Source organism: Lissotriton vulgaris, chromosome 1_1, assembly GCF_964263255.1.
Source record: "Lissotriton vulgaris chromosome 1_1, aLisVul1.2, whole genome shotgun sequence".
Classification (NCBI taxonomy): Eukaryota; Metazoa; Chordata; class Amphibia; order Caudata; family Salamandridae; genus Lissotriton; species Lissotriton vulgaris.
Genome location: NC_141685.1, coordinates 598,398,354 through 598,418,453, shown reverse-complemented (window position 1 = coordinate 598,418,453; position 20,100 = coordinate 598,398,354).

Here is a 20,100-nt window from a genome sequence, read left to right as displayed (position 1 = left end):
AATATAGTGCAACGAGGCACATTTTACTACACTGCTGGTGTGATGCGTCACTTTTCTGTCCACAGTCCTTATGACATTCCAGATGTGTCATATTTAATGTATGACGAATCATGTTCAAGGAGTTACAGATACGTCAGTATTTCTGACATATCTGTAAACATAAAAGTGATGCGAGGCAGGCGCAAGATTTTGACGCAACAGCATCCTAAAAGTGACGCAGAGAAATCTCATAGATTTCAGTACGTCGTTATTACCAAGCTTTTTGCGAGGGATTGCCCCCTCTGCATACATTATACCTGATGCAGATACAATATGGCGCAGAGTTTTAAAAAGTGACCCATGTACCTAGATGCGTCACTTTTTAAAAAATAGTGTCAGGTATAATGCATGCAGAGGGGGTGTTCCTTGCAAAAAGCTTGGTAATAATGACGCAGTGCGTCACTTTTAGGATGCTGTTGCGCCAAAATCTTGCGCCTGCTTCACAGCAAACCTTTCACATGGTGCTTTTTCCATGTGAAAGGACACATTACTGGAGTTGCGTCACTTTTGTGACGCACTCCTGCAATGCGTTACTTTTGTGTTTACAGATATGTCAGAAATACTGACATATCTGTAACTCCTTGCGAATTGATTAGTTATATATTAAATATGACATATCTGGAATGTCATAAGGAGTGCGTCCAGAAAAGTGACGCATCGCTGTTTTCACGTAGCGATGCGTCACTTTTCAGAAATGAGGCCTCCAGTTTATTCACTGTGTCATAACTTTCTTTTCTAACACTCACCTTCTTTCATTCCTCCTACTTCACTTCCTTTCACCTCTCATACCTTTCTGTTCTTTCTTACTCATTCTCCTTTCAATTATCAATGCACTATATTTCACTTACTCTTCATTTTTTAAGAATATAGCTCTTTGATGAGAATTGGAGGTAGTTCTGAAAAGAACTTTTGGTTTTCTTCTTTTAACTGAACAGGAACAAAAACAGGGAATGGAAACTGCTCAACAGGAGCAAAAAGAAAAGAAAAAAATTAGGGGTGGGAAGGGCAGCGATGGTTCTCCAATGCTCGAACCATGAGCAGGACACTTTGCTCCCCATAGGTGAGGAGTTGATTGCAGTATCTGCATTTGACGACCCCATGGTTAAATGCAGGTTGTATGTTTGCTACCTGCTCCTGTGATTGTTCTCTTCCAGAAGAAGTTGCTCCTCCTGTTGATGTAGAGGCCCCATCTCTGGGAACCTCTTGTGCCAGAGCCCTGACACTTTCCCGGGCAAAATTCTGGGGGTGCCTCCTCTCCACATGGCGAATCATGGTGAAGTTGCCAAAAGAGTATTTTTTTGGGGGGTTACCCCGTGACAGGACCTGTTTGCAGATCCTGCACTCTACTTTTGGTGCATTCACCTTCTTCTGGTCTGCTGGAAACTTAAAAAATTTCCAGATGAAATGTTCTTTGACCTTCGGCTGAGGAGGCTCTTCATCAATGAAATCATTGGAGTCATCTTCACTGCTGGATGGTCTGGCAGCCATGATGAATCCAGGAATATGGAGCAGCAAAAAAGGCAGGTCTTTCAGTCACAAAAGTGAAAGAAGAAGTGAAGGAAATGGGTGGGGATTTCATTCATTGTAAAAAAAAACTGTTAGCAACCAATGAAAAGTGTTATTTTAGGGTCACATGACCCGACGCGTTTACGCTGCGCGCTCCGGAGCACTTCCGGTGCGTTTACGCAGCGCGATCGTAGGCGCTTCCGGGGCGCAAACGTGGCGCGATCGTAGGCGCTTTTGCGTGCGTTTATGCGCCGCGAACGTAGGCGCTTCCGAGGGCACTTACGTTGCGCGCCGAAGTGACGTCATCAATCTTTTATAGAAATGCATAATCATTTTCCTTATTAAAAAAAACAAATTTTATTTGTATGGTACGAAATGTTTTGCATTATTATTAACTTTTCATTCATATTTTTTTTCACGAACGACAGTTGCGCTCTGGGTGCGCTTTCAGATGAGCTCTCGGAAAAGCTTACCGGAGAGCTTAGCTGAAAGCTTCCCGGAGCGCGCACCCAGAGCGCAAAAGAAAAAAATTATATAAAAAAAATGAATACTTAAAAAAAAACAGCAAATTGAAAAAAAAAAAAAGGTTAGAAACTCGATATACAAAGGAATTAGCATTTAAAAAACCTATGAAATTCACTGAAAAAACCATAGGTTTCACACCAGTTATAGTTAGGAATTAGCATTTAAAAAACCTATGAAATTCACTGAAAAAACCATAGGTTTCACACCAGTTATAGTTAGGAATTAGCATTTAAAAAACCTATTAAATTCACTGAAAAAACCATAGGTTTCACACCAGTTATAGTTAGCTGGAAATTTTACTGATATAAAACCATTGAAATTCCCACGTTATAGTTAGATGGACTCACTATAACTTGCGCGTGCAATGCACTGCTGATGATGTCTTATTAAGCCAGTTAACCAATCAATTTTTAAAAACCATCCATTTAGACACTTATTTAAACATTTATTCTTCCATCAACTTTTACATATACATATATAAAATATATTTATTTTTCAGAAAGACACACATTCACTGGATGGTGTCATCAGTGATGTCATGAGTGATGTCACTGACCATGTCATGAGTGATGTAATATGTGATGTCATCAGCAGTGCATTGCACGCGCAAGTTATAGTGAGTCCATCTAACTATAACGTGGGAATTTCAATGGTTTTATATCAGTAAAATTTCCAGCTAACTATAACTGGTGTGAAACCTATGGTTTTTTCAGTGAATTTAATAGGTTTTTTAAATGCTAATTCCTAACTATAACTGGTGTGAAACCTATGGTTTTTTCAGTGAATTTCATAGGTTTTTTAAATGCTAATTCCTAACTATAACTGGTGTGAAACCTATGGTTTTTTCAGTGAATATATATATATAGATATATATAGATATATATATATATAGATATAAATAAATATGTATGCAGTTATTTAGTATTAAAACTATTTATTTATCTAGTACATTATTATTTAATATTTTAAAATGTAATAGGAAAATATTAATAATTAAATAAAATAATATTATTTCTTTGAGATTATTTGCTATACATGCTGTGGGTGTTATTTTGTTAATATTAAGTCCCTCCCTTCAATATTTTTCAGGGAGTGTGTTGCATATTGTGTTTTAGTACCTGTGAGTGGCCATGTGACTTACTCCAAGGTTAGGCTGGAGTACTATTGTAGTATAGTTCCTATATTCCCAATAAGCTCTGCGCATTGGAATAATATATCCTATAGATGTGATGTAAGACTTATGTCTATTAGGTCGCTATTGAATATATTAGACTTAATTGTGATTGCCAGCTAGCTCAGAGGTCACTAGAAATTCACAAGAGGGATTTAGTTTCTGACAACCGCATAAACATGACAACTTTGTTTCCCCAAGATAAAACTGATCTTCAGAGTCGTGGAAACAATAGATACATATTTTACCCAGTCATTCGTCCAGAGAAATAGACGGGCGTTTTCAATAAAAGAGTATTTATTGAACAGTCTTCTTTCTCATGCAGAAGAAATGAACTGCTACAATCGTAATACTGGTTGCAAAGTGTAATGTGTACAGTAAGAAGAGCATTATGAAATAATATTGTAAAAGCATTGTATGGTTTCTAAGCCATAAAATACATACATTAATAAATAAAGACTAAAAGTACTCAACCGGTGCTTCTAAAATATGCCTAGTACGAGTGAAGAAGTAAGTACGGTGTAGCATAAGTGTAGTTTCTTTTTGCCAAGAATCTATCCAAGATTTCTCTTAGGGTCTAATCAGCTCCATACCTTGGTTTAGAATGAAGGAGGTCTGGTATCTCTTTGTCTCAGGACTCAATTTCCCAACACCCTGCAAGGGGAGCTTGGAAAGACTGGAGCTGGATTTCATGGCAAGAGAAAAGACAGCGTCTCTCTCAGTGCTTCTCCTAGAGGCTCAGCTTCCTTTGGCACTTGCTGTAGCAGGATGCATCGGGCAAGTAGATAGTCGAACTGCTCCAAACCACTGTGTGTTTGCTAGGGCAAGTGTGGGCATATTTATACCTTGAAGGTGCCGAGTTTGACGAAGAGTTGGACATAATAACGTCATTAACAAGTCTCAGTTCTTTGAAAACACCATGAGTTCTTGGACAAGTCAGTATTCAAGCAAGGGGAAGTCCCTGCTGAAGCCAAGTTTTCCAAGAAATCGTTGTGGATTTTCGGAACTAGTGAAAGTAGCCATGCCGTATTTGGACTGCATGAGCTATGTCTAAATATGGTTATGATTTCTATGCCTTTATAAGGAAATGGTGATTTTTACATATATAAGGGCATGAATCGGGAAAATTACACTAGGGTCCTAAAATACTATACAACACCCACTCCACTTTATTATGTTCGACATTACTAAATTCTAAGCACTAAAACATATCTAAAGCATGTGTTTACAATCCCACTCAAAAATACATAAAATGCATTCTTAAAAATGGTTGCATACAAAAAATGAGCATTTGTACAGTACGTATTTAAAAGCAATGATCTCATTGTAATCATATAGTGTGATATTGGCAATGCTAACTGAATGAATCATGAAATTACATCTATGAAATGGCTCTTAATTACAGAAGAAAAAGTCGAGACCATCCCAAAGCAGAATATATAAACTGTTTTGGTTGGTAGATAAAGTCAATATTGTTCTTAGGCAGTATTCAAAGAATTCTTGTTCTCTAAGAATAGATCTACTTTAAGCAGATTACTTCGTGCCAAAGTTCATTTTTGGAAAAAAAAGTCTAAATAAATCGTAGAAAAATAGAGTTTCCCAGTTAGAAGTTTTAATTTGAAAAGCGAAGGACGAATTCATAATTTCAAAAGTTATTCTTGGTGTCAGGAGAAACCATTAAATCGTCTAGGCTGGCAAATAAATCGTCTACCACAGTAGATGAAAGTTGAACCACTTCCTTAAGTAGATCAATTGTACACAGATGAGAAGCATCACCGTCAGCATCAGTCGCATTAGCAATGTTCGCATTCGATGGCACCTGTGTGCCTGTTGGTCCACGTACCTCACCTTCAGCTGGAATTTCCAGTGAGATCTCTATAAATGCCATCATCAGGTCTGGTAGCCGTTGGAGGCAACACAATACATGGGCCGTTATCGGACTCAGTAATGCATCCACATCCGTTGGCATTGCTGATGGAAGTGTCAGACATATATCCAACACGCATTCCTCTCCACAAAGCAGGCATTGCGGACAGGTAAGATGCAATCTTGCCAGATTGGTCTGAATGACAGGAGCCACGTGGTATCCAGATCTCTCAAACGAGCCAAGCCAAGAATCTGTGTTATGCGTTCACGATACTGCATTGCCAGAAGAGCGTTCTCCATGGTAATCTGGGTATCGCTGGTAACTGGACTTACCATAACGGAGCAGAAGGAACAAAAAGAGTATCCCTGCTACGAGTCCCAAGATGAGAGGAGGGCCGCTGAACACAGAGTGCACGAAGTTTGGAAAAATGCCTAGGACTGCTTCAAAGGGTGCTGACAGTTCCGTCCCCTCCAATACCACTGGTATCAGACATGTTTAAGATGCGACCTAACATTTCTGAGAAATGTATTGCGCAGTTTGTTGATAATAATGCATGTATCTCCGCAGAGAACCTTGCAACTTGTAGATACTTACGTCTCTCTGGACGCGGTCAGTGGCACAGTTTTTTGTAAAAGAATGGCTTTCATTCTGCTTAAAGTATCAATTGGTATAGAAGAGATGTTCAGTGAAGGCCATAGCGGCAACTCCTCGTCTGTCTTAGTTTTTGGAAGCAATACAACAAGTGACCCTGGCTGACACACTAACGAGATAGGCTGTTCCTGGCATCATTCCACAACAGCTGTGATAATTCAGCATTATGTATCTCTATTGGGACCTGCCTAAAAATTGGATCTATCACTGCTGCCGGGGAACCCTGCAGGTGGCATGATAAGTTGTTTGAAGAACCATCACAGGCTCCATGTACATTTTTGCCTTGACATAGAAGTGTACCACTTAATGTGGTTTTGCAATTTTTCCCACTAAGAAATACCTCCTTTTCCCCACTCCAACATTTGTGTGTGTATGGTAAATCCAAGGTTGACTTTATGTATTCTTTACCCAACCTTTCATACAGGCCTGCTGGTATGTGTTTTAAGCAATACTGAAACTGGAAAATCATCACTGATATTGTGATGGTGCCATGTATTATCCATTCAACGGCTAGTTTCTCAGAAGCAGTTAATGGTAATCTTTCCAGTTTTTCTATGCCCAGCACCATATAGTCTGCTCCCCTCTGTGCCAAACAGATTTGTTTATCTGTAAGGTTAAATCCAGTAAACAAGGAAGTGGTGTTGATTAGACGCCAAGGCACATAGCCTGAACGAAGATTTTGTAACATCCAGCCTGAATCGATGACAAAATATCGACTACAAAAATATCTACCTACCAAAATATCACAACAAAAATATCGATTACATTAAGATCGAGATCCTATCTCTAACAAGGTAAGTACAAAAATATCGAAAAAATAATATCGATGTCATAAATATTGTTTTTTTTTTAAATATCGGGTTTTTTTAAATTAAAAAAACATGGAATAATAACAAAATAATACTTAAAAATTTAATAAACATAGTTAAATATATATTATAATATTTGAAATTAATTAATAATGTAATACAAACTAATACAAATAAAGATATAATACATAGTATATACTTCATTAATAATACCTCTAATAAATTATTTTAATAACTTATAAATAAACTAAAATATAATAAATTACAAATACATTTATATACATCAAATAATAATAACGTAAAATAAATAAAAAAAATTAAATACATTTTGGATAGCGTAAGGGTACAAATTACTATTCCCACTCCAGAGAGTGCAACAGTAGGGAAAGTGTTGGATAGCGTAGGGGTAACAATTACAATTCCAACTCCAGAGAGTGCAACAGTAGGGAAAGTGTTGGATAGCATAGGGGTAAAAATTACTATTCCAACTCCAGAGAGTGCAACAGTAGGGAAAGTGTTGGATAGCGTAGGGGTAACAATTACTATCCCAATTCCAGAGAGTGCAACAGTAGGGAAAGCGTTGGATAGCATAGGGGTAAAAATTACTATTCCCACTCCAGAGAGTGGACCAGTAGGGAAAGTGTTGGATAGCGTAGGGGTAACAATTACTATTCCAACTCCAGAGAGTGCAACAGTAGGGAAAGCGTTGGATAGCGTAGGGGTAAAAATTACTATTCCAACTCCAGAGAGTGCAACAGTAGGGAAAGTGTTGGATAGCGTAGGGATAACAATTACTATTCCCACCCCAGAAAGTGCAACAGTAGGGAAAGTGTTGGATAGCGTAGGGGTAAAAATGACTATTCCAACTCCAGAGAGTGCAACAGTAGGGAAAGTGTCGGATAGCGTAGGGGTAACAATTACTATTCCCACCCCAGAGAGTGCGAAAGTAGGGAAAGTGTTGGATAGCGTAGGGGTAAAAATTACTATTCCAACTCCAGAGAGTGCAACAGTAGGGAAAGTGTTGAACAGCGTAGGGGGAAAAATTACTATTTCCACTCCAGAGAGTGCAACAGTAGGGAAAGTGTTGGATAGCGTAGGGGTAACAATTACTATTCCAACTCCAGAGAGTGCAACAGTAGGGAAAGCGTTGGATAGCGTAGGGGTAAAAATTACTATTCCAACTCCAGAGAGTGCAACAGTAGGGAAAATGTTGGATAGCGTAGGGGTAACAATTACTATTCCCACCCTAGAGAGTGCAACAGTAGGGAAAGCGTTGGATAGCGTAGGGGTAAAAATTACTTTTCCCACTCCAGAGAGTGCAACAGTAGGGAAAGTGTTGGATAGCGTAGGGGTAACAATTACTAATCCCACCCCAGAGAGTGCAACAATAGGGAGAGCGTTGGATAGCGTAGGGGTAAGAATTACTATTCCCACTCCAGAGAGTGCAACAGTAGGGAAAGTGTTGGATGGCGTAGGGGTAAAAATTAAGATTCCAACTCCAGAGAGTGCAACAGTAGGGAAAGTGTCAGATAGCGTAGGGGTAACAATTACTATTCCCACTCCAGAGATACAACAGTAGGGAAAGTGTTGGATAGCGTAGGGGTAACAATTACTATTCCAACTCCAGAGAGTGTAACAGTAGGGAAAGTGTTGGATAGCGTAGGGGTAACAATTACTATTCCAACTCCAGAGAGTTTCAACTGTAGGGAAAGTGTTGGATAGCGTAGGGGTAAAAATAGCATACTTATAAATAAATGTATTTTTTTAAATAATAAAAAACGTAACTATTAAATAAATATAAACTATTTACAAATACCAATACATAATAATTAAAAACATGATTAGCAAAATATATTTAAATAAAAAATTATTAAAAATACCATTTAATAATATTTAATTACCAATTAATAATTAATTAACAATTATATAATTAACAAAACAATTAATTAAAAAAAACTTCCGTAATTACATTTAAATTACTTCCCACCCTATTCCCCTATAAACCCACAACCCGCTGCAGAAAATAATGATCAATTATTCAATTAATTAAAATAAATTACCAATTAATTAAAGTTAATTATCCATTAATTAAAATTCATTTATAATTCCTACTAATTAATAATTAATTTAACATAATTAAATTACTTCCCACCCTATTTCCCTATAAACCTACAACGCGCTACAGAACATAATTATCAATTAATCAATTAATTAAAATTAAGTACCAATTAATTAAAATTCATTATCAATTAATTAAAATTAATTTATAATTCCTACTAATTAATAATTAATTTAACATAATTAAATTACTTCCCACCCTATTCCCCTATAAACCCACAATCTGCTGCAGAACATAATTATCAACTAATCAATTAATTAAAATTAATTACCAATTAATTAAAAATAATTACCAATTAATTAAAATTAATTTATAATTCCTACAAAATAATAATTGGACTGGCTTACGCGAGTGAATCGCTAAAGCGATTCACTCGCGTAAGCCAGTCCTTGAGAAAAGATTAATTCTCCATTCCACACGGATCACGCCACATTCAATACCGCAGATCTCCCTGTAATCTGAATTGTCCCGATTCCTTGGTACCACACCTCGCTGGATTCATATCATACTAAAGACCCTCAGAGTGACACGCTACTCTACTGCCTTCAACGTTGGAGGAATCCTGCATCTTTCCTAGTCAAAGAGGAATACTCCCTCGTACCGGCCTCCCCCTCATGGCCTACCAACTGCTATAAATGCACTGCCACCAACCCACCCTGTCCTGATTCCAATTTCCACGGATCGAAACGCAGTCGACTTATCAGCAAGACTTTAGGCGCCCCTTGCATAGTGGTTTTCGTCAAGTTTGACAAAAACGAAAATTGATTCATTTAAATTATCTCGCAACCACTCTGTTTTTATTTACTGTATATAATCATGCACAAACACCTTGCGCTGCTCACACTGATCACTTTGTCACATGTGTCGCCGTAGTGATATTCACCTCTTCACTCGTGCACCTTGTACAACTTTGGGTTGTTCTGTTTGAATTGTAAATTGAAAATTGCAGTGCTGATATTAACTGTAATTGTATTTGCCCAATCCTCTGAGATGAATTTGAAGTAAATGATGCCTTGAGCACATATGATAAATATATAGAGTCTCCTTGTTTCTCTCTTGATAATGCTGCATGCATATCTTTATTAATTGTCTACAAATTATACTGTAGTGTAGTTCCTAATTCCCAATAGGCTCTGCGCATTGGAATAACATAAACAGCAGTGTAGAAGTAGGACTGAGGTCATCTAGGTCTCTACTGACTATGTTAGACTTAATTAGTTTTGCCAGCTAGCTCAGAGGTCACTAGAAACTTTCTCGAATGTTCAGGAAAGGGTTAACCGTCCTGATTTAGACAAGAAGGGATTAGCTTCTGACAACCGCATAAACATGACAACTTTGCTCCCCCAGAATAAAGAGTGCATCTCTAGAGTCCTGTGAAAACAATAAGACAGCTATTTCACTCAGTCAATCGTTCATGCTTAGTTCCACCAGAGTGCAGAGAAAGAGAGAGACGGGCGTTTTCAATAAAAAGGTGTCATTTTATTGAGCAGTCTTCTTTCTCATGCAAGAGAAATGAATTGCCACAATTGCAATACTTATTATAAAGTAAAGTGCGTACAGTAAAAGTAGTATTATGAAATAATACTGAAAAAGCATTGATATGGTTTCTTAGCCATATGATACTTTAAAATGGATAAAATATATACATACCTAAAAACATTGACTAACGAACTCAACTCGTGCTTCTAAATACGCTTACCCCAGTGTACCTGACCTAAGCCTAATACGTGGGAAGGAGTAAGTAAGTTTGCAGTTTTTAAGTTAAGTTAAGTTTTTGCCAAGTATCGGAATCAAGAATTCTCTGTAAGGTTTTAATCAGCTCCGTACCTTGGGTATAGAATGAAGGAGGTCTTGTATCTCGCTTCTCAGGACTCGATCTCCCAGCAACCCACGAGAGTGACTTGGGAAACCCGGAGCTGGATTTTCTCGGCTGGAGAAAAAGACAGCGTCTCTCTCAGTGCGTCAAGGGGAGGGGCGGTTTCCGTCGGCTCTCATAACAGCTGGGCTCCCGGGCAAGTAGAACGGCGCTCTGCTCCCAACCACCGTGTGTTTGCTTAAGGCAACGTTGGTATATTTATACCAGCAAGGTGCCGGGTTTGACGTAAGGTTGGACATAAGACGTCACTAAGAACTAACAGTTCTTTCTGGACTCTAGGAGTTCTTGTGCAAATCAAAAGAAAAGCAGGGGGTTTTCCCGGGCTGCTGGAGGCTTGGTTTGTTTAAAGAACGCGTTGTCCTTTCTAGGAGTCTATGGGAGTAGCCTTGCCGTGTTTTGGACTGCATGGGCTATTACTAAATATGGATATGATTCTTATGCCTTTATAAGGATATTATTAGTTATAACCACATAAGGGCATGAATCGGGAATTTCAAATTAGGGTCCTAGATAGAAATACAGCAATACCAGTTGGGATATTGTTTTTTATATATACAGTTCTCTACCCCAATCCCGACGAGGTTGATGGGTTATCACTCCTGTGTTTTTATACACCATTATGTCTATGGCAGAGGATACAATGCTGTCCAAAGAATACATTCTGGATGACAGAGTTGTTAAACCATTGTCAACTACAGAGAGAGCTTTCTCTAAATTAATACGATCAATTTTTCGTATTCGTTCTGCAGTTTCCATTTGCGTGACTTTCCATGCTCCATTATTAGCAACGTATATACCGGCGTATATGAAATGTTTATGACGTGATTTGCGAGGTCTCATTAAGAATTCTCTCAAATCAATGCCATCTTTAAGTAAAGTTAAGTGTTGTTTAATATCTGGGAGTATAGATTTTTGTAGCCACTCAAGGCACAGTTTTCCTACACTGTAAGTTGTCATTATCCCTGGATGTTGTCGCTGGACATATCTTGGAGCTGGCCTAGGTACTGTAAACCCTTGTGTCTTGTTCAGGAAACTATCTTGACAGTTATTTGTGTCTGTGGGCCAGATTAACCATTTTTTCCATTCATGATTAGTTTTATTTTGTTGTAAAATGTAGTTTACGTCTACCTCCTCATCTGTAGTTTGATTACTATCAGGTGTGGGTTTAGGTATGGACGGTTTGTTTAAATCTTTTATCTTAGCCAGGCCAAGACAAGATGTCTGTTGAACAGTTTCATTTAAGAACATTATTTATTCTGGGATGATGCATGCTCTAAATAAGGCTTCTAAACCTTGCACCTGCCAGTCTTTTGTGCCTCAGACAGTTTTTGTCTCAATGTTGTCTTTCCAAAAGTCAAAACCTAATATGGACAAGTGAGCATAGAAGGCTGCAGAATAAATTTGCTTCGTATTAGTCAACCTACTTTTCATTCCTGTCTTATTAACATTTTTAAAGTAAAATGTGTCTGGATTTGTGACAGTAAAGCCTGAGAAGTATTGACATTTTTCATAAAATGTTTTTGACCTACCTTTTGGTGGTGTTGGACAATGTTCTCATTGATTATAAGTTAAAACATTTCTATGGTTTGCTGATATGTGCAAATAATGATGACCAAAATGATTAAAACAATACATTTCTTCATAATTTGATGAACCTTCTAAGTATTCATGTTTCGCAAATTTTGCTGACATTTCTAAGTCTGCCATCATGTTATTAACAGTTTCAAAGTCCCAATCATCAGAAAATGTGCTGGGTGAAACAAAGTCACTCAAGGAAACCTTAAATTGGTGTGGAATCTTCAACAGCTCTATTGGACCATAAATGTCATAATCAGTTCTGTCCCATGCTATACCACCAGGTAGAGGAACGGCTGAGATGTTCACTGATGACAGATCTCTTTGTTCACGATGAGATAATTTGTGTGGCTTCAGGAGCAAGTTGATGCTCTTACTTGCTGTGTCCATTTTACTATATTTTCCATCTATCAGATTTCCCAAACTTAAAACAAGAATGAGCCACAGTAGGAGAAACAATACACCTAACACAATCCAAAATTCAACCCATGGTGAAACCAGATATGTATTTGCAAGTTGATGAAAGAGTTATTTTACTTGTTCCTTGAAAGTTTTGTTTGTTGGTGTTGTTTCAGGCTCACTTGGATCCTCAGAAAACGTATCAAAGTTGATGAAATAGCCAGAGGCAGTTCTGTCAATTGTTGGTATTGCATCCAGATTATTTGAAATCGCTGGAGCTGCTTGTTCCCTTTGACATATTGGTATAGTCAGATGCTACATCATTGTAGACAGGGTTGCCTTGACGAACTGTTATTTGGGTTTCAAGAGGCACAAAGTTCCATGGCTTTGTTGCATAGTCCTTCTTTTCTCACTGCAGATTCTTCAAAGGTGATGAGTCTCTCGGTTTGAACCTCTTGGATTGTAGCAAGAGTTGGTCTTCTGCTACATCTTTGGAGTCCACTGGGCCTACTACTTATTATCGGCCACATGGTGTGGTTTTACCAGGTCAATTGATACAGATCGGTTCTCTTCTCTTCCAGCAAGGGGCGGCAGTACCACTGCTCTTGATCCGTTAACTGCTAGTACAGGTACTAGTTTTCTGTAAGAAGGCCCAAATTCCGCTATTTTCTCTCTGACCAGATCCCCAATCTTTGGAATCCAGACAGGTCTTGCTGTGACAGGTGGTTTTTCTTCAGTGGTCATTGGCTTTTGTATTGTGTTGCTTAGACTTTTTCTTGTTTCATTTAAGTCCTGTAAAACAGCCAAACGATCTTTTATATCAAAGGGTTTTTGTTCTACCACTGAAGTATGACGATCGAGGTCTTCGACTATCATTCTAGTACCAAAAAGGATTTCATATGGAGTGATTCCACCCAGAGAATTTCTTGGCAGGGCATTAAGGCTACTTTGGACATTTATTAGATGTTTGACCCACCTGTCACCCGAACCTAAGACCCTGGCTGTTATAGATTGCTTTATGTCGCGGTTTTTTCTTTCCACAACCGAATTTTCCTCAGGATGGAATGGACTTGAGTACCACAAAGCAACGCCCAGATTGGCCATGGCCTCCTTGTAAGCTCGAGAGCTAAACGCAGGACCATTGTCAGAATGTAGCGTGCCGATTTCGTATGTGCCGATAAAGACTCGCAAATCTTTTATAACAGTTCGGGCGTCAGCCGAGCACTGAGGCGACATCCAAATGAATCTTGAGCATGAATCCACTGGGACCATGATATATTTATATTTGCCATCCCTCTGTAAGGGACCACAATGGTCCAGGTAAACGCACGCTAGTGATTTAACTGAAATAAGAAGAGGCGTCTGCGCAGGACGTTTCACTGTTGAAATTTTCATTTTCTGGCAGATTTCACATTCCAAAACATAGTTTCCAGTCTGTTTCCTATTGCGTGGCCACCAGTATCTTTGCTTTATTAATGACACTGTGGCAGAAACACCTGCGTGTGTAGAGGCGAGCCCTTCGTGTGCTGCTAAGATTAGTCCTAATCTGTGTTCCATGTTTGGAATTACTCTATCCCCCACTCCAGGGATTCGAGCAAAAGGAACATTATTTGCATCAGCTATATATGAGTACTTGAGTGGAAAGCCTTTTGGTAATGTTTTACAGCTATTTTTGTTGGAAGCGATGACAGCCTGCAATATTTCGCTGTCTATTTTTGTTTTTGAACGCGTGATTGCAGCTACGGAAGCGGTTTGCACAGCTGCCTTCTCTGCTTCATCAGCCAATGAATTCCCTTCAAAGTGAACGCCATCACGCTGATGACTCAGTTTATGGATCACGTGAGTCTTTTGTAGTTCTTTCTGTGATAGAACTACTTGTTCCCAAATCAATTTATGCTTGATTGTGCCACCTTTTGCGTCTTTGAAACCGTTTTGAACCCAGTTCTGCAAGTATTCATTGTAAGACTGGATGCAGTAATACGAATCGCACACTATGAGTGTGGGAATTCGCGATCGGTATTTTCAAGCGCCATCTTGAAAGCCTGTAGTTCAGCTCGCTGAGCTGTACAGTCTCCTAGTGATCAAGTTTTTGTGACCATAGGTCTGAATTTACCATTGCGCCAGCGACCTTTAACAATCGCGCCCGCTGCACTATAAGCTTGTTTACCCCCAATTGCGAGCTGTGCTGCCCCGTCTGTCTAAATTATACATCCGTAATGTTCTAGAGGCAGAATCTCAGTGGGCAGAGGATATTCTTGTTCGTATTGGAAAAATTCTTGAGTTTTCAAGTAGTTGTTCAAAAACGTATTCTACGTCTGTTGCAGCAAGAGAAATAACCCATTGTATCCATCTTGGATGTAAAGCTTTTGCATTTGGAATGCTCGCTTTTGTCACTGCCTCTAAGGCAGGTACAGGAGTAACGACCTTAATGCGTTTTCCCTGCGCGAGGGCTCTCTCTTTTGCTACCGCAGTTTGAACTGCCATCAGAATTTTTTCCTGTTGAAGTGAATTTCATTGCAGCTTGTGTGCACAAGTGTGATTTATAAGCTATTGGTACCTTTTCACCTTCATTAAAGGTTAGGTATGTGAATCCGCATCTCCCTGGGATGATTCCGATTACAAGGTTTCGTACATTTAGGCGTGTCTGTAAATGTGTTGTTGCTAACATGTCTGTTTGCACTGAACACAAAATTTCTGTGTGTTTTTTAGTCCAATTAGTATGTTTGAAATCAGGTTAATTCGTAGAGAGGTTTAACCCTTTCTGCGTAGTTTAGAATGTAAATTCTTCCGAAATTCAGGAATCTTAGAACTGACTGTACTTTTTTCAGCGTTTTTGGAGGTTGGAGCAGTGCACATTTCTCTAAAAAGTTTGCTGCCAGGCTTTTGCCTTCAATTGAAAGTTCGTATCCTAAGAATAGGATGTTGAGGTGGGCACTTCTTGATTTCTTAAAATTGAATTTATACCCTTCAGAGGCAAAGCCAAGTATTATGGTGTTCACCCTGTTCAAGTGCCTGTCCAAGTCATTATCTGTAAAATAGATGCCATCAACATAAGATAATGCCTTATCATCATACATTTGTAGTAACTCTATCACTCTGGCTGAAAATAACCCTGGACTATTCTTGAATCCCTGGGGGAGATGACAGAAGTGTTGTTGTGTCCCCATTGTATAGAAAGCGGTCAAATACCTGCTTTCAGGTGCAATGTTTTGAAAGAAGAAACCATTTGAAATATCTAATGTCGTTTTATATTTTTTGCCACAATGTTATTCATCAGTGCTGCACTGTGTGCATTTTGTACTGCAAAGGTTTTGCAACCAGAGCTTAAATGTCTGTAGTCCAAAACTAGACGATATGTATTGTCCGGTTTGGAAACAGGAAACAAAGGATTGTTCATTGACGAGGTGCATGATTCAATCACCCCATGGTATTCAAGTTGATCTAGGATCCCCCTGACCTGTTTTTTAGCTTCTTGCTTAACTGGATACTGCCTCTGAGCAGCAGGTTGATTTTTTAACTGGATCTTATGTTGAGGAGAGACCTCATCCCATTCCACATGATTTTTATATTATGCTGGAGCCTGGGCTACAGCCCATTTTCTGGCATAGGTGAATTTTTTATGAATAGGAATATGATTTGAGAAGGCTAGCATAATGATATTTTCGTTATGTGGGCACTCCCTGACAAATTCAGGTGGCCAGTCTTTTTCAGCTAGAAGAATGTCATAACCCTTAGATAGTTTTTCCCAAAAGAGTGTTTTTATTTTCCTAGTTATGTCCCCCTCTATTCGGAGTGTTACTTCATATAACTTATGTGGTACACTAACCCTGGTATCTGCAGTTTCAACCTGAATGCATTCATTCAAGTCCACTGTCTCAAGATGATCCTTCAGGATCCTACGAGCTATGGTAAGCTCTGCTGCGCTGTCCAGCATTGTCTGGGCCCATTCTTGAGTTGTGTCCTCAAGATCGCCAGCATATCTGATTTTAAGACTTGCTACCTTCTTTTTGGTAAATTGATTTTTCTTATTTTTTGGAATGTGTTGATCGTCTTCACACGTTCTTCCTTGTGTTCTGATTGTCCTCTTCTTTTGGATTTCTGCGACGAAGTCTGAAAGGTACGAGAGGAACGTGTATTAGGTGTGGGCGGAAAATCCGTTACGCTCGCGGATTTTTGGGAAATTCGCAATCCGCGAGATTTGCGAATTTCCCGCAAAATCCGCAAATTCGCACGCAGCGGAATTTTTTTGGCGGAGCGGCGTTGGTGATACAATTTTTGCGGCGCGCGGCGTTTATCATCGTTTGCCGAGTTGTTTTTTTCGATAGTTTGCGAGTGCTGCGCCATTTTGGATCTTGCTGTGTGATCCCGCGGGAATTGGCGAGCGCGATTACGTCATCGCGGCTTGCCAGCGATAGTTTGTCAACGCGAGTACGGCGAGATCACGTCTCGCGGTACTTCGCAATTGCGAGATTTGAGATGCGGCGAGCGAAAATATAAATTTGCAATTCTGCACAAGAAATCCACCAGCAAGCAGCATAAACCTTCTAGAAATGATGATTTTTATGTGAATAACTCCTTAGTTTGACATTTGCCTGCACTTTTTTAGCGAGGAGTCCATTTTGGGGAGGGGGGCAGGGGGGTGGGAGGAAGGAAGTGCCCCACAGTCTTCAACTTCCTGTTCCTGTTCAGCAGGCTCCTCCCAGTGCTTTGTCCATCTCCTGGTCACTTTTCATTTGGATGTGGAGCTGGAAGGATTACTTTTTGTGGATGCTGCTGGATCTTTGGATTTGAGGCCTTTTTGACTTTCTTTGGATCACTGTTGGATTAGAAATTTTACAAGTAAGTTTGTTTGGGGCATTACAGTTGCTGCAACTAAAATTTTTGAATTTTCGATTTTTGGGCTGTTTTGGGGCCTTTTGCCCAGGGGTACTCAGTGGTGGGTGGACTGAGTCTTTCTGTGGGTTGTCTTGAACTTAAACATCATGGAGGCCATAGATGAATTGGGATTGTGCTGATTTTTCTGTGTTTTTCGATTTTTGACCTGTTGTTGGGGCCTTGACCAGGGGTAGTGAGTGGTGCATGGGCCTAGTCTTTCTGTGGGCTGTCTTGAACTTAAACATCATGGAGGGCATAGATGGAATGGGATTGTGCTGATTTTTCTGTGTTTTTCGATTTTTGACCTGTTGTTGGGGCCTTGACCAGGGGTAGTGAGTGGTGCATGGGCCTAGTCTTTCTGTGGGGTGTCTTGAATTTAAACATCATGGAGGGCATGGATGGAATGGGATTGTGCTGATTTTGCAGTGATTTTCGATTTTTGGGGGTGTTCATGGGGAGGGACATGCCATGTGGCTGGTGGCCATTTTGAGTGCAGCTACAGGCACTGGCCATGTGCTGGCAGGCAAGTGGCCATTTTGAATGCAGGCTTTGTTGTTAGGCCTCCAACCATTTTGCCTACTTTTCAACCTTTATTTATGCCCAGGGGTAGTGAGTCTTGCATGGGCCTAGTCTTTCTGTGGGTTGTCTTGAATTTAAACATCATGGAGGCCATGGATGGAATGGGATTGTGCAGATTTTTCAGTGATTTTCGTTTTTTGGGCCTGTACTTGTGGCCTTTTCACCAGGGGTATTTGAGTCTAGCATGGGCCTAGTCTTTCTGTGGGCTGTCTTGAATTTAAACATCATGGAGGCCATGGATGGAATGGGATTGTGCTGATTTTGCAGTGTTTTTCGATTTTTGGGGGTGTTCATGGGGAGGGACATGCCATGTGGCTGGTGGCCATTTTGAGTGCAGCTACAGGCACTGGCCATGTGCTGGCAGGCAAGTGGCCATTTTGAATGCAGGCTTTGTTGTTAGGCCTCCAACCATTTTGCCTACTTTTCAACCTTTATTTATGCCCAGGGGTAGTGAGTCTTGCATGGGCCTAGTCTTTCTGTGGGTTGTCTTGAATTTAAACATCATGGAGGCCATGGATGGAATGGGATTGTGCTGATTTTGCAGTGTTTTTCGATTTTTGGGGGTGTTCATGGGGAGGGACATGCCATGTGGCTGGTGGCCATTTTGAGTGCAGCTACAGGCACTGGCCATGTGCTGGCAGGCAAGTGGCCATTTTGAATGCAGGCTTTGTTGTTAGGCCTCCAACCATTTTGCCTACTTTTCAACCTTTATTTATGCCCAGGGGTAGTGAGTCTTGCATGGGCCTAGTCTTTCTGTGGGTTGTCTTGAATTTAAACATCATGGAGGCCATGGATGGAATGGGATTGTGCAGATTTTCAGTGATTTTCGTTTTTTGGGCCTGTACTTGTGGCCTTTTCACCAGGGGTATTTGAGTCTAGCATGGGCCTAGTCTTTCTGTGGGCTGTCTTGAATTTAAACATCATGGAGGCCATGGATGGAATGGGATTGTACTGATTTTGCAGTGTTTTTCGATTTTTGGGGGTGTTCATGGGGAGGGACATGCCATGTGGCTGGTGGCCATTTTGAGTGCAGCTACAGGCACTGGCCATGTGCTGGCAGGCAAGTGGCCATTTTGAATGCAGGCTTTGTTGTTAGGTCTCCAACCATTTTGCCTACTTTTCAACCTTTATTTATGCCCAGGGGTAGTGAGTCTTGCATGGGCCTAGTCTTTCTGTGGGTTGTCTTGAATTTAAACATCATGGAGGCCATGGATTGAATGGGATTGTGCTGATTTTGCAGTGTTTTTCGATTTTTGGGGGTGTTCATGGGGAGGGACATGCCATGTGGCTGGTGGCCATTTTGAGTGCAGCTACAGGCACTGGCCATGTGCTGGCAGGCAAGTGGCCATTTTGAATGCAGGCTTTGTTGTTAGGCCTCCAACCATTTTGCCTACTTTTCAACCTTTATTTATGCCCAGGGGTAGTGAGTCTTGCATGGGCCTAGTCTTTCTGTGGGTTGTCTTGAATTTAAACATCATGGAGGCCATGGATGGAATGGGATTGTGCAGATTTTTCAGTGATTTTCGTTTTTTGGGCCTGTACTTGTGGCCTTTTCACCAGGGGTATTTGAGTCTAGCATGGGCCTAGTCTTTCTGTGGGCTGTCTTGAATTTAAACATCATGGAGGCCATGGATGGAATGGGATTGTGCTGATTTTGCAGTGTTTTTCGATTTTTGGGGGTGTTCATGGGGAGGGACATGCCATGTGGCTGGTGGCCATTTTGAGTGCAGCTACAGGCACTGGCCATGTGCTGGCAGGCAAGTGGCCATTTTGAATGCAGGCTTTGTTGTTAGGCCTCCAACCATTTTGCCTACTTTTCAACCTTTATTTATGCCCAGGGGTAGTGAGTCTTGCATGGGCCTAGTCTTTCTGTGGGTTGTCTTGAATTTAAACATCATGGAGGCCATGGATGGAATGGGATTGTGCTGATTTTGCAGTGTTTTTCGATTTTTGGGGGTGTTCATGGGGAGGGACATGCCATGTGGCTGGTGGCCATTTTGAGTGCAGCTACAGGCACTGGCCATGTGCTGGCAGGCAAGTGGCCATTTTGAATGCAGGCTTTGTTGTTAGGCCTCCAACCATTTTGCCTACTTTTCAACCTTTATTTAT